At 40.6% G+C, this 12,145-nt stretch overlaps 1 protein-coding gene across 1 annotated transcript in view; it reads right to left on the bottom strand.

Moving 5' to 3' along the window:
- Positions 1-12,145, bottom strand: part of LOC108788983 (heparan sulfate glucosamine 3-O-sulfotransferase 1-like) — a 118,870-nt gene that overhangs the window by 56,456 nt on the left and 50,269 nt on the right. The window contains exon 2 of the mRNA XM_018558896.1: positions 10,720-10,958. The gene's annotated coding sequence lies outside the window, so the exon portion shown is untranslated. The remainder of the gene's footprint in view (positions 1-10,719; positions 10,959-12,145) is intronic.

Below are 12,145 nucleotides of genomic sequence, written 5' to 3'. Positions count from 1 at the left end.
GGCCCACTCACACTTTTGTCTGTGCAGTTTCACATACATTAAATAATAATTTAAGCACAGTGATGTCAAATCTCAATGCTATCTCAATTAGGTGGTAAGGTTATGGGGCGCTAGGACCGGATGTAGGGGGATATTCCAAGCTGGTGTGGCTGCTAAACCAGTGACCAGCGCAGACCGTGCCTTTTTTTAAAGCCCATTTCTAAGTGGTTAGCATTTATTATGGTAATGTAGAGATGTAATAATGATGTATATTTTTCATGACTCACATTTCTGGCCTTTTTACTTTTTTATGGCCTTTTTAGTAGGCCTGAGTCCTACAAATTAAAAATGTCCTCCACGGGAAATCTATCCTATTTGTGTATCACTCGTCTGTAGATCCTCAAATCATCTCTGAATTCATGCGGACACTGTCCTTCCTTCTGGAGGGTGGTTACTTTTGTTCCCCATGGTCCCTGTGTGTGTTGTAAAGTAATGACCGCTGCAAGCTCGCTCCTGTGATGAACAACAATCTTAAAACAAATTAGTAAAAAAATGTGAGATTGTAGTCCATCCTGGGAGTGAGCTTGGAACGGTGGCTACTTTTCAACAGAAACAGGGGACATGGGGAACAAACGTAGCTACCCTCCAGAAGGGAGGACAGTGTCAGCACCAATTCAGAGATGATTTGAGGATCTACAGCTGAGTGATACACAATTAAGATACATTTTTGTTATTAGTTGGAGTACTTGAATGCATTTTTAGCATCAGACCAGTGACCAGTGTCAGACTAAATTTCCCGTGGAGGACATTTTCAATTTATAGGACTCAAGCCTACTAAAAAGCCATAAAAAAAATTAAGAAAGCTGGAAATGTATGCATTTTTAAGACTTAACTCCTGAATTTGTGTCACTTCCATTCCAAACAGAAAGCAGTTGGTATGAGGACCAATTGTGGTCACTTGTTGGCTGCAATAGTACTTGGCATAAAGAGGAACGTACAATATGATCAAAAAAGGACCACCTTTTATTATTCAATTTTATAATTGTATAAATTACATGCAGAGTTGTTAGTTGCACTGTTCTAATTTATTCTTATAGCCCTGCCCATAGGCAGCTTACCTTTTCATTAGATGTACCAACACTGCCTATGGAATCTTGCGAGGTTTCCAACATAAATGTTACCAGCCATTAAGGAGGGAGATTACTGAATTCATGCATCACATGACCCACATACTCAGAAGCATGAGCAGGTACCAGTCTTATCAGTTGGACATCAATGCCACAAGTCTTTTACACTACAACATAACTAGGCAATATTTTAGTAAATTTCACACACCTTACACAGCTATGGGTGTGATGATGATGCTATCACAATGCCATTTGTGTGCAAAGTCCACTGACTCTATTTTTTAGGTTGAAGGGTTGGGAAGTAAGGATGTTTGATCTGCCATTTTCTAACGTGAGCACATAAATTGTGCCTATAATATTCAGGGGCTTGTTTATAAAGAAGTAATATAAACCGGCACATCTCATTTTCTTATTTGATGGATTTTTTTTCTATTTATAAAAAGCCAGACTCTAATTCTGCTAGTAGTTCACAGCAGTATTTTGACAACGTAATCCATTTTCCTAGTGGATTTTATACATTTATTAAAAGTGAAATTAACTTTTCCCCAGTTTTCCTGGAAGAAATTTGTTTCATTATGTCATGATCAGGTGCAATTCATTATTTCTAACAGGTGCACGCTAGATTAATTTGGATTTGCTGTTAATGCAACATACAAATGTGATATACTGGGGGGGTTTATCAAAACTGGAGCAGACAGAATATGGAGCAGACCAATCAGCTTCTCTCTATCATTTTCAAAGCCTAACTAAACAAACTGAAGAGAGAAGCTGATTGGTTGCCATGGCTAACTGCTCCAGAATCTGTCTGCTCCAATCTTGATAAATTTCCCCCTGAGTGTATATATGAGAATAAAAAACCTTGTATAATGAAATTATAAAGAAAAATAGTGACCAATGGCCATCTTTATTAATTGCAATAACTACTGTATTAGCGTGTAGCCCATACCAGTGGCCTATTTAAGATGGGAAGGGGTGCTGCATGGCCTGGGCATTTCTTCCACACCACAGCCTGTCCATCTGTCTCCCACCACTGGATTGATGGCCGGTCTTTAGCTGCAGTCACCGGTGCAAGGTGAGAGGAGGAAATGTCCTCAAGGCAGGAAGGCGACATTTTGTTGAAGACCATGGGAGGGAGTTATAGGAAAGCAGGACTCTTATTGGTGTAAGGGAGCTGGAGGAAATAAAGCAACAAGGAGTGTGCATTGCTGTTTTACAGAGCAGCAGAGAGAGATGGAGGGACAATCTCTCAGGGTGCCCAGCAGACTGTGCTGTAGAACAGAGCAGAAGAGAGAGAGCCATAAGCCATTGTTCTGTGAACAGAGGAGGCAACCCTGGAGGGCCTGCCGGGGACGTGAACCATAACCTTCATAGATGGAGAAAGAAGGGCGCTGAGCTTGGGAATCCATGTAGGTACGAGACACAGGCACAGGCTTGAGAGGGGAGAGCTCCAGAGTATGGTGTGACCGCTTTACTGACCTATGGGGAATGGACAGCTGTCTCAAGGAAACCTACCCAGCATCAGTGCGTAAAGGCCTTTGGCCACTTGTACTTGTTCTAAACCTGCTTGCTGTTAATGAAGTTTGCTGCCCAAGCCAAGACACTTTGAGAGCTTTTCCTTGTGAATTACAAATACTCTCACAATAAGAGTTTATGGACCTCCACTGCCAGCAGACTTTATATCTGTTCTCACACTGGCCAGTGGTTTGGACAGGGCCTAAATACAATAGATAGGCCATATTGTTTATTACATCTTCTGGTGTTGCCTTTTAGAATTATTCTCTACTGTGTTTTTTTACATTGCTGTCAGCAGGGTCATTCTGCTGTTATCCACCCAGTGTATTTGGCAAGGCTTTTGACAGATTATAAGATGGAATCAGAGTTATATAGCATATCCTGTCTGTTCCAATGTTTGATATTGGGTTAACTGTTATGTCTTTGCAGGGCTAGTCCTGGACCCAATAAATCACTGACTATTTTTACTTGTGTGTCACCGAGTGTTGGATTCAGTTCAGGACAGTTCATTAATGGGGATGGAAGAAGGACCTAACAATCCAGCAGCTCCTTAGGGAGACAGCGCTACAGTTATAATAGTGTTAGCCTTGTCTATCAGGCAGTTATTTTTTTCCTATGAGAAGTATTAGGCTTAAACGCTGTCCCTTTTCCTGTATGAGCTCAGTGCTGACAATGGACACTTGAACTATCATATAAGAAAGGTGTTTTAAGAGTATGTTAAAAAACTAAAGGCTTTGTTAATTCAGTTTTACCCTCCTCCAGCAGTCTGTACAGAGGTTTTCTATCAGCTCTGAGCTAAGATGTGAGACAGGGTTTTACACCCTGACACTGAGATGACATTTCTGCTGTGAACAGAAGGGAATACCAGTGAATAACCACACATACCATATCCACGAGGGACAAGGCTGCGCTATTACAACTGACTCTAATAAAATGATACTGAGACAGAATTTCAGCCATTTACTGAGGATGTATCTGGTCGCATAACCTTCAAGTAAAGCTAGTAAGCTAGTCTCCCAACTCTAGACTTTCATTAAGAGGGACAGCCTGGAGAAGGTATAATGTGGCGCTTGCCATGGCACAGGTGGGCGTGGCCCATAGCACTGAACATTGGGCATGGTTTTAGAGGACTATGGTTAAACAGACTCTGAGTCAAATTGCCTGTTTTGCCAGAGGGATAGGAATGCATGGCATCATTGGTCAGTGGGAAAAAAATGGCAAATTGTTCAGTGGAGTAAAAAATGCCCTGGCATCAGTAGCCCTCGCTGCCCTCCTTAACCATCAGACTCCACATCAGCTTCCCCACTAACTGAGAAGCTGGATATGGAAAAAAATACATTGTTGGATAGAGTGGAATTTGCAGATGGGTCTCATAGTGGACATATGGCTTTTAGGGTCAGTTCACACCAATTGTGGAGCGTTCCAGAGGGATAGCTGCTGGAATACACAGCAATCGCACACTAAACGTTCTCCTTTGTTCTGGGGCGCATGCTCTATTTTTAGCCTTCGCAGTGGACCGGAACGCAGGCAATGTTTTGCCACGCATCTGATCGCACCGCAGGCGTGGCGTGTGGCTGTGGTGCCATTGACTTCAATGCACCGCCACGCCCCATCCCACCCCAGAACGAAGGGGGAAGTTTAGTGTGCAATTGCTGTGCATTCCAGCAGCTACTGCTCTAGAATGCACCGAAATTGGTGTGAACTGGTCCTTAGCCAGCCAGCAGCTCAAACAAATTAGCGTATGGGATGCAATTAAGAAACACTCTAGTGGACCATGGTAGCTTGAGAACTGGTATAAACTGCAATTACAGAAGAAAGGTCTCTTATGGAATGGAAAAAATAAGCACATAAGCAACAATAGTTTTCAGCATGCACACTGAATATGTTGGAATATGTTCCTCACACTCATTAGAACTGAACAAATGGCTTATACAGTATAAGCTCAACAAGTCCATCTGAATGTGTCCAACTATTACTAGCTATGCCATGACCTGGATAAATGAGAACCTACACAGAAATATTGAAGTAAATGAGTAGGAAACACACAAGTGTAGTCCATCTCCTTCTAAGAACTTCTCCACTGTCTGCTTATCCAGCCTCTCAATTTCTTAGAGAGGTAATGAGAACCCAAACATCAGGAGAAAGAAAGTTATTTATAGTTTTATTTTGTGGCCTCTGCTCCTTCTCCAAGCAGGTGTTGTCTCTGCATAAACCTTTAACAGCCATTTCTTTGCATTGCATCTTAAAAAGGGTGGTCTAAGAACTTTTCTCTTACCTATCCCAGTAAAGGCAACTTGGCCTACTGGCCATTGGAAAGGTATTGGGCCTACTTGGGAGAAATCTCCTCTGGCCACAATATTTACAGAACATGCCAAGATCCCTTTAAATTCTCAATACAAATTATACCAACCCTGGAAAATGACTATATTTGCTGAGATTAGCTGGCCTAGGATGCAGTGCAGTCACAACTTGACTTCTCCTCGTGACTGGACCAGTCTGATAAACTGAGTATAGAAATGTAAAAATAACAACGACAACCGCCTCCGTTTACAGCACACTTGCCATATAAAAGTTGACACCCGAATCCTCCTCATCAGCACCTGCTGCTCACAGTTGTGGTTCCTTGTGATGTGCTCTCTAATTATGTATGGCGTCAGTTGCTCAGTCACAATATTGCAATGCATATTTCACACAAAGGAAAAGAGACAGAATATTAAATGCGCTGTCAAGAGGGCTGCAGTTTAGACTGAAAGAGCTCTGTTTTCTTTTGGAACAAAGACTCATGAATCTTTCACAAACAAGAGAAAAAGTAAACATATCACACACAATAAAACTTTTCAATTTTCTGCAAACTAAAAAAAAAAAAGCATTCATGTTTTGTCACAAAGGCAAATCTTTGTTAAAAAATGCATAACGAGTTAAGAGAAATACAAATATACATAAGACTTCAGCAAAGAGATGAGCAAATTGAGCTGTCAAGTTTGGGATCCAAGTTGTATAAGCTTTACTCACAAAAAAACCTTAACCGCTGATGTTCGTTTTACCAAAAAAATCAAAATAATTAAAAATCCTATTTAGCTGACCTATCAGCAGATAAAAAAACAAACACCATTGAATCCAGTTGTCTTATTCATTAAAAATAATATTAAAACCAGAACTAGTATACGTAAGAGAATCTATCTTGGGAGGTTTTTGTAATTCCAGACACACCAAGACTAGAAGAGGAAGGCCCACACTAGAAGACATTAAGGGCTCCATTACTCTTCATAGTGCTGCTGCTGCTGCTGCTGATGGTCTTACTCTGTGATCATGCATACTGGAGGCAAGAGCAAAGTGATGACCACATACAAGTGCTGCTGCTCCTTTACTGTTCTGTCAGAATAGGGGGAGCCCTGGACCAGGTTGTATTGCTCAAAACATGCCTGTAGCAGCTCCAAAACTACAAAACTACCACTGTGTGCTGATGGCACCAGAAAATACCCCAGTGTCTGGTCACATTTTCTACCCCATGAGCCTAATTGCTCATGTCAACATTGCTTACTAAATCGTCACATGCTGAGCCCTACTATTGGCTAGTGAAGCTGTCTATCGCAGTGAGGAGTCAGCAAGAACTGTTGACCATGGCAAGCAGTTCAGCAAAGGGGTGCTCAGCAGAAAATTCTGCCAGATGTCCAGGCTCCTGGATGTGGCTTCAGTAAACAGTAAGCTGCTTTTTTGTAGTTCTGGGATTGCCATAGGTTCATGTAGTTTGTAATATGTAGAAAGGTCCCATACATGGCTTTGTTGTCAGGTAAGATATAACAAAACTGTCTAAACAGAACTCAGAACCTTTAGAAATCACTACCCTTTGTAGGCTAAATACTTACCTGTTCAGTGGGAGCAGAGGAAAATTTTAACTCCTCCCCGGTCACCTTTGCGATCTGACATTTCCGGGGGTTACGAATAGTGTGTTCTCCGCTGCAGGCTGTGGTTCTGCCTGCCAACCCATAAATCACTAGACACAGTAGTGACATAGGTGTTGGTGGGAGGAACCACAACATGTGTTTTAATAAAATAAATTAGATTTGTGGGGACATTCCATATGCAACGTAAAGGAAACCTTCAGTCTTGTTGACATGGTGCCATAAAGGTGGTCATAGAAAATCATAGCTGGGCTGGTAGGTACTGAAATGGAAATCAGTTTTGATAACATTAAATCACAAAATAGCTACTGAAGCAATTATATACGTTTTGTTAATTGTTTTTTAACAAAAGTGGAGTTGCTCTTAAAAGATAAAAATATGCCATAACATTCTTCATCTCCACACATTTTTCATAAAAAGTACCCAAAATACAATTCAATAAAATAGTCCCAGGATATAAAGGAATAGAGCGGCTCTGTGAAGTTATTCTCTGTTCAAGTTTGAGAGTATTTATAAAAAGGGTGCCGCTTAGATTTGTGGTGCCCAGTTCTTTAAGATTATGGTTTCTCCATAAAGAATAATGAATAAAGAAGGCTGCTATGTTTAACGTGTAACCAAGGCAAAATATAATGCAATCCGTCCCTTGCATCAACGCAGCAGCTTTTTCACAAGCTGATGTATCCAGTAAATACTATATTTTTCTACTTCCTTTAACAGGGTGACAACAGGGTGTTTTTTCTGCAGTGAAATCACTCAGCAGTGTTGTCACTCTAGGGTAGTCTTAGATGGACGTTACACTCTCAACCTTTTTCAATAATGAATCCAGAGTCAGCAAAATATACATTTCCCAGAAAAGTATTTCTTTACATTGTTGCCCAAGCACTCACAGTCATCATGTTTCAAAAACAGCTCTAACTCTCTCTGCTCGGCTTCCCTGAATGTTCTGTCCATTACAAGATAACAAAGGGACAGAGATTTATCCAGCTGCTGTCCATCTACTAGCTTGGAGAAGGGAAAAGGGAAGAGGGATGAAGGAGGAGCAGGGAGAAGGGCAGTGACTTGCCTTGCTGTGCCTTGCTGTTTGTGGAGACACAGACAGCCTACTAGCACACACAAGGGTAGCTCCACAGGACCCTGTAAGGGAAAGGACCACCCTAAAACAGGATATCAGGACCAGTGCTCAGGGGACCAGCAGGAAACTAAAACATTTAAACATCAAAAAACAGCTTCCATTGTAAGTGATTTAATCAACATTTGAAATGGCTTAAAAACATTTTTACTTCAAAATCACGTTAAGTAGGAGACAAATTGCACCTTACTCTGGGTAACAATTTTTAATAAGTTACAGCAACTTATTTTTTCTTTTGAAAGAATAAAAATGAAATCTGACAGTTGTAAGCACCATGGCTGAGTAATATGGTTTATCCCATCCCCTGTAATTGTCATCTTTACAGGACAGCATTGACTACATACAGTTAGCAGAATATAATATTTTCCCTCTATAGTGGCCCTTTAATTATCATCCTTCTACTGAAGGGCATGTTGCCTGGTGAAGCTCAGTCCAAAAGCACTTTAAGATTTGATAATTAGGTTGAAATTGTTCAGATAATCTGAAGAATATATTTTAATGTGCAATTAAAGTGAGAGCAATAGAGCTTTAGAGTGGGTAGTAAACTACAATACAGAGGGCAACAAATGTGATTCTGGTTGATCGGGCTCAAATCTGAGTAAGTGTTTGAACATATCTATTTCCCAGGGAATTATCAATTCGATTGAAAGCTCCAGTAATGGTGCCCAAACATGTACAGACCTGACTGGCTGATAACCAATATTGATGGCTTAAATCAAATTGGTTATAGGTGAAGTCCACCTTTTTAAAATAAATAAATAAATGCACATATTCATAAAAGAAAATAAATTGCATTTATCATAATTTTGTTTTGCATTGGAGCCAGTAAAGTATTGCAACCATGATCATTGAATCACAGGTGCAATGCTCTGCCTCTTGCAGACTCTGCTTTTCCATGTCCATACCAACAAACAAATATTTGGTAACAGGAATGGGATAAAGTGTCGGTGGACTACAAGTGCTTTGTCCTCCCCACACTTGTGCCCGGAGTTGGGCTTTAATGCTATTAGGGTGCAGCTTAATATATAGTAGCAAACCAAAGTTGTTAGGATATTGTAATAAATTGAACACAGCAGCCAAAGAATGCAAACCTGGATATATTTTATATCCAGAAATATATTTTACATTGCATGGATGGGTATCTACATAACACCAGGATGCTACAGGATCTTTGTGAAGTCACTACTGTGGTGGAACAGAGCCAAGAATATTTACTCTTAACTTTGGGTTTGGGACCTCCTCCCTTGTTTGCCCCTTACCACCCTTGGAGCCAGCTCTGCACTGTAAAAAAAATCAATATACATACTAATTTCCCAGCAATCTTGGATCCACCTTAGTGACATCACTGGTCCTCACTGCCCTCTTCTTCCTCTGGAGGTTAGCAGATTCTTAATGCTGCAGAGAACAATGCCAAATAATGATGACACACCTGTAGCATTCTTCTGTGAGTCCCGAGCATGGGGGGAGAGGAGCATTGACAGCCTGGGCTAACAGGAAATGGGTGGAATGATACTGTGTGTGTAAAGGTCAGACCTAGAGATTAGACAGGTCTACTTGCCAGAGCTGCTTCTTTTATTTTACAGAATTGCCAGGGATTCCACTTTTAGTTCTACCGCCCAAATTAGTCTTTGCCCTTATGATCTTCCCACAAAATGTCTATGGCCAGAAAATACATAAAACATAATATATCATACAGAAGGAACCATGACAAGTTAGCATTCTTATAGGGCCTATGTTATTTTTAATTTATAATATGTTCAATTCATTGTCACTGTTAAGACGTTTGGTAGCTGTTATCAGGGTCAATTTTCGCATGGTCAAGAGTCGCCCAGGTGTGTACTTGTACCTTTTTTTTGCAATACATGACGCGCGGCTATTTGATCGTATTCATCGTATTCAGAAACACGGGCAGAATCGCGGCGGGAAACCGTGCAATCCGCCCGGCACGACTGGGTTGCCATTGGAAAATAATGTTGACCTGGGTGACTCCTGACCTTGCTGCAATTTGTGCGGAATAGGTGTGCTCCGGCCCTATGGGCTAGGTTCACACCTAGGCGATTTATCGCGCAGATTTAGCCGTGCAGTATTGCACAAAACAGAGATTTGCATTCAAGTCTATGGAAGCTGTTCACACCTTTGCGATTTGTCACGTGATAGATATCGCCTGTCGCACAAAAAGGTACAGGAGTGATTTTTGGGCAGATGTTGAGCAATTTGGGTCCCACAGACATCTCTGTGCATTGACAACCGAGCGGTTTTCAAAGCAAAATCGTGTGAACAGAAATGCTTGACAATCACACGAAAACAGCTCAGTCGCTTAGGTGTGAACCTAGCCTGAGAATTAAAGGGTTTGCAAACCCTAACAATAAATTACTCTTATTTGGTCCCTTTCGGTGTATTAATTATACCAAATGTATTTCATTCTATGGGTCCAATAAGTACCAGAAAATACCTGTTGATACTGCTAGAATTCTTGTGACCTAATAACTTCCCATGCACTTTGCCTCTGCTGACTGCTATCATTTAACATTGTTTCTTACTCGCTCTGTGGACTGCAGAACATCTGCAACCTGTTTTGCAGTCCAGAAACACTGTCTTACCTAGGGTGATAACGCTGATTCTCCATAGATATAGTACGGTGAGTGAGCATTTTCGCCCTAGGACAAGAAGCACATTAGTGGAAGAATTACTTGTGATAAAGGAAAAAAAAAGGCCTAAAAAAGAAAAAACAAACGCAGCCACCACATCTAAAGAATGGTAAATTGCAACTGATTACGTTTTTGTCCTTGAGCTTAGATACACTTTAAGATACACTTGGCAACAAGAAGCTGTTATATAAAATACATTTGATGTGAATCAGAAGAGAAATACTCCAAATAAAGCAAATGGATAGAGTTAACTATGTGCCATTATGTTCCATTACTCAGTTGTGAGTCTATGCTTTATTGTATGTTGAAAAAGTGGAAAACCACTTTAAAGTGACCCTTGTCTGGAAAGGTTACACTTTACCATTATGACATGCGTTATCTTCTCTCCTTTGTAAAGAAAATAAAATGAGCAAAAAACAAACCTGCGTTGGGTTTTTGGTGTAAAGATCTTGACGCCATCCATGCCATGCTGCTCATTCAGTTTGGCAGAAGATGCCAAACTATTAATAAAGCCCAGTCCCAGCAGAGATTCTGGTCTTCAGGTTGTGTGATGTCAATTATTGCTCTCTTCCCCAGCCAAGGGCTTTAGCACAGTCCTGCTTTTGTAGTTCTGCCAGGCTTCAGGGGCAGTGATGGAGCAAGAAAACAGCGTGTTCTCTCCCTAGAAAGGCAAATACAATTATTATACATAATGTCTTTTACACAGCGAAAGCAGAGAAAGTGTAAGAGACACACAACAACACTAGCAACCTGCTGATGTATTCTTTTAAAATGAGATATTCACTATAATTCTGTTATGTTTTCATAATGTAAAGTCCTTCTTAAGTGGATCTATAGGTTTTTTTAAAACGTAATAAATAAATTGCAAGCAGGAAGATTTAAGTTACACAAGAGACATGTTATGGGGTTGATTTACGAAAGTAAGTAAAGTAAGTAAAATTTTGTAAGGGAATCTTCCCATAGCTTAGTGTATGAGATGAAGCTCTGCTGCCTTCCATCATCCACACTGGTTTTCCTTCCATGTGATTGGGTATTGTTTGCAAATAGGAATTTTTAACACATTCACTAAACTAAGGGAAATTCCCTTGCAAAGAATGCTCAATGATGTGCAAAAAGAATAATAAATAAATAAATGCATATATATATACACACAAAGTCATGCCCAAAAATATTGGTGGCACCCCTGTATTTCTGTCAGATAATGCACCACTTTGCGCAGACAAGTGTTGCAATTACAAATGTTAAGGCATTATCATGTTTATTTATTTTGTTTATATCAGTATGACACAAAAAATTGAAGAAAAAAAGTCAAATCTGACACATTCCACGCAAAACTCCAAAAATGGACTGGACAAAATTATTGGCACCCTTAATTAATATTGGGTAGCACAGCCCTTGGAAAAAATGACTGAAATCAATCTTTTCCTGTAACCATCAGTGAGTTTCTTACAGCTCTCTACATGAATTTTGGACCACTCTTCTTTTTCCAACTGCTCCGGGTCTCTCGGATTGGAAGGGTTCCTATTCCCAACTGCTGTTTTGAGATCTCTCCACAGGAGCTCTATGGGATTCAGATCTGGACTCATTGCTGGCCAGCCCAGTACTCTCCAGTGCTTTGAAACCATTTCTGGGTGCTTTTTGATGTGTGCTTTGGGTCACTATCCTGCTGTAAGACCCATGACCCCTGATGGAGACCCAACTTTCTGACACTGGGCCCTACATTGCACCCCAGAATTATTTTGTAGTCTTCAGAATTCATAATGCCATGAACACAGACAAGACATCCAGCGCCTGAAGCAGCAAAGCAACCCCCAAACATCAGTGAACCTCCACCATGTTTGACTGTAG

Source organism: Nanorana parkeri, unplaced genomic scaffold, assembly GCF_000935625.1.
Source record: "Nanorana parkeri isolate BGI_ZX_2015 unplaced genomic scaffold, ASM93562v1 scaffold366, whole genome shotgun sequence".
Classification (NCBI taxonomy): Eukaryota; Metazoa; Chordata; class Amphibia; order Anura; family Dicroglossidae; genus Nanorana; species Nanorana parkeri.
This window is presented reverse-complemented; position numbering and strand designations above follow the sequence as displayed.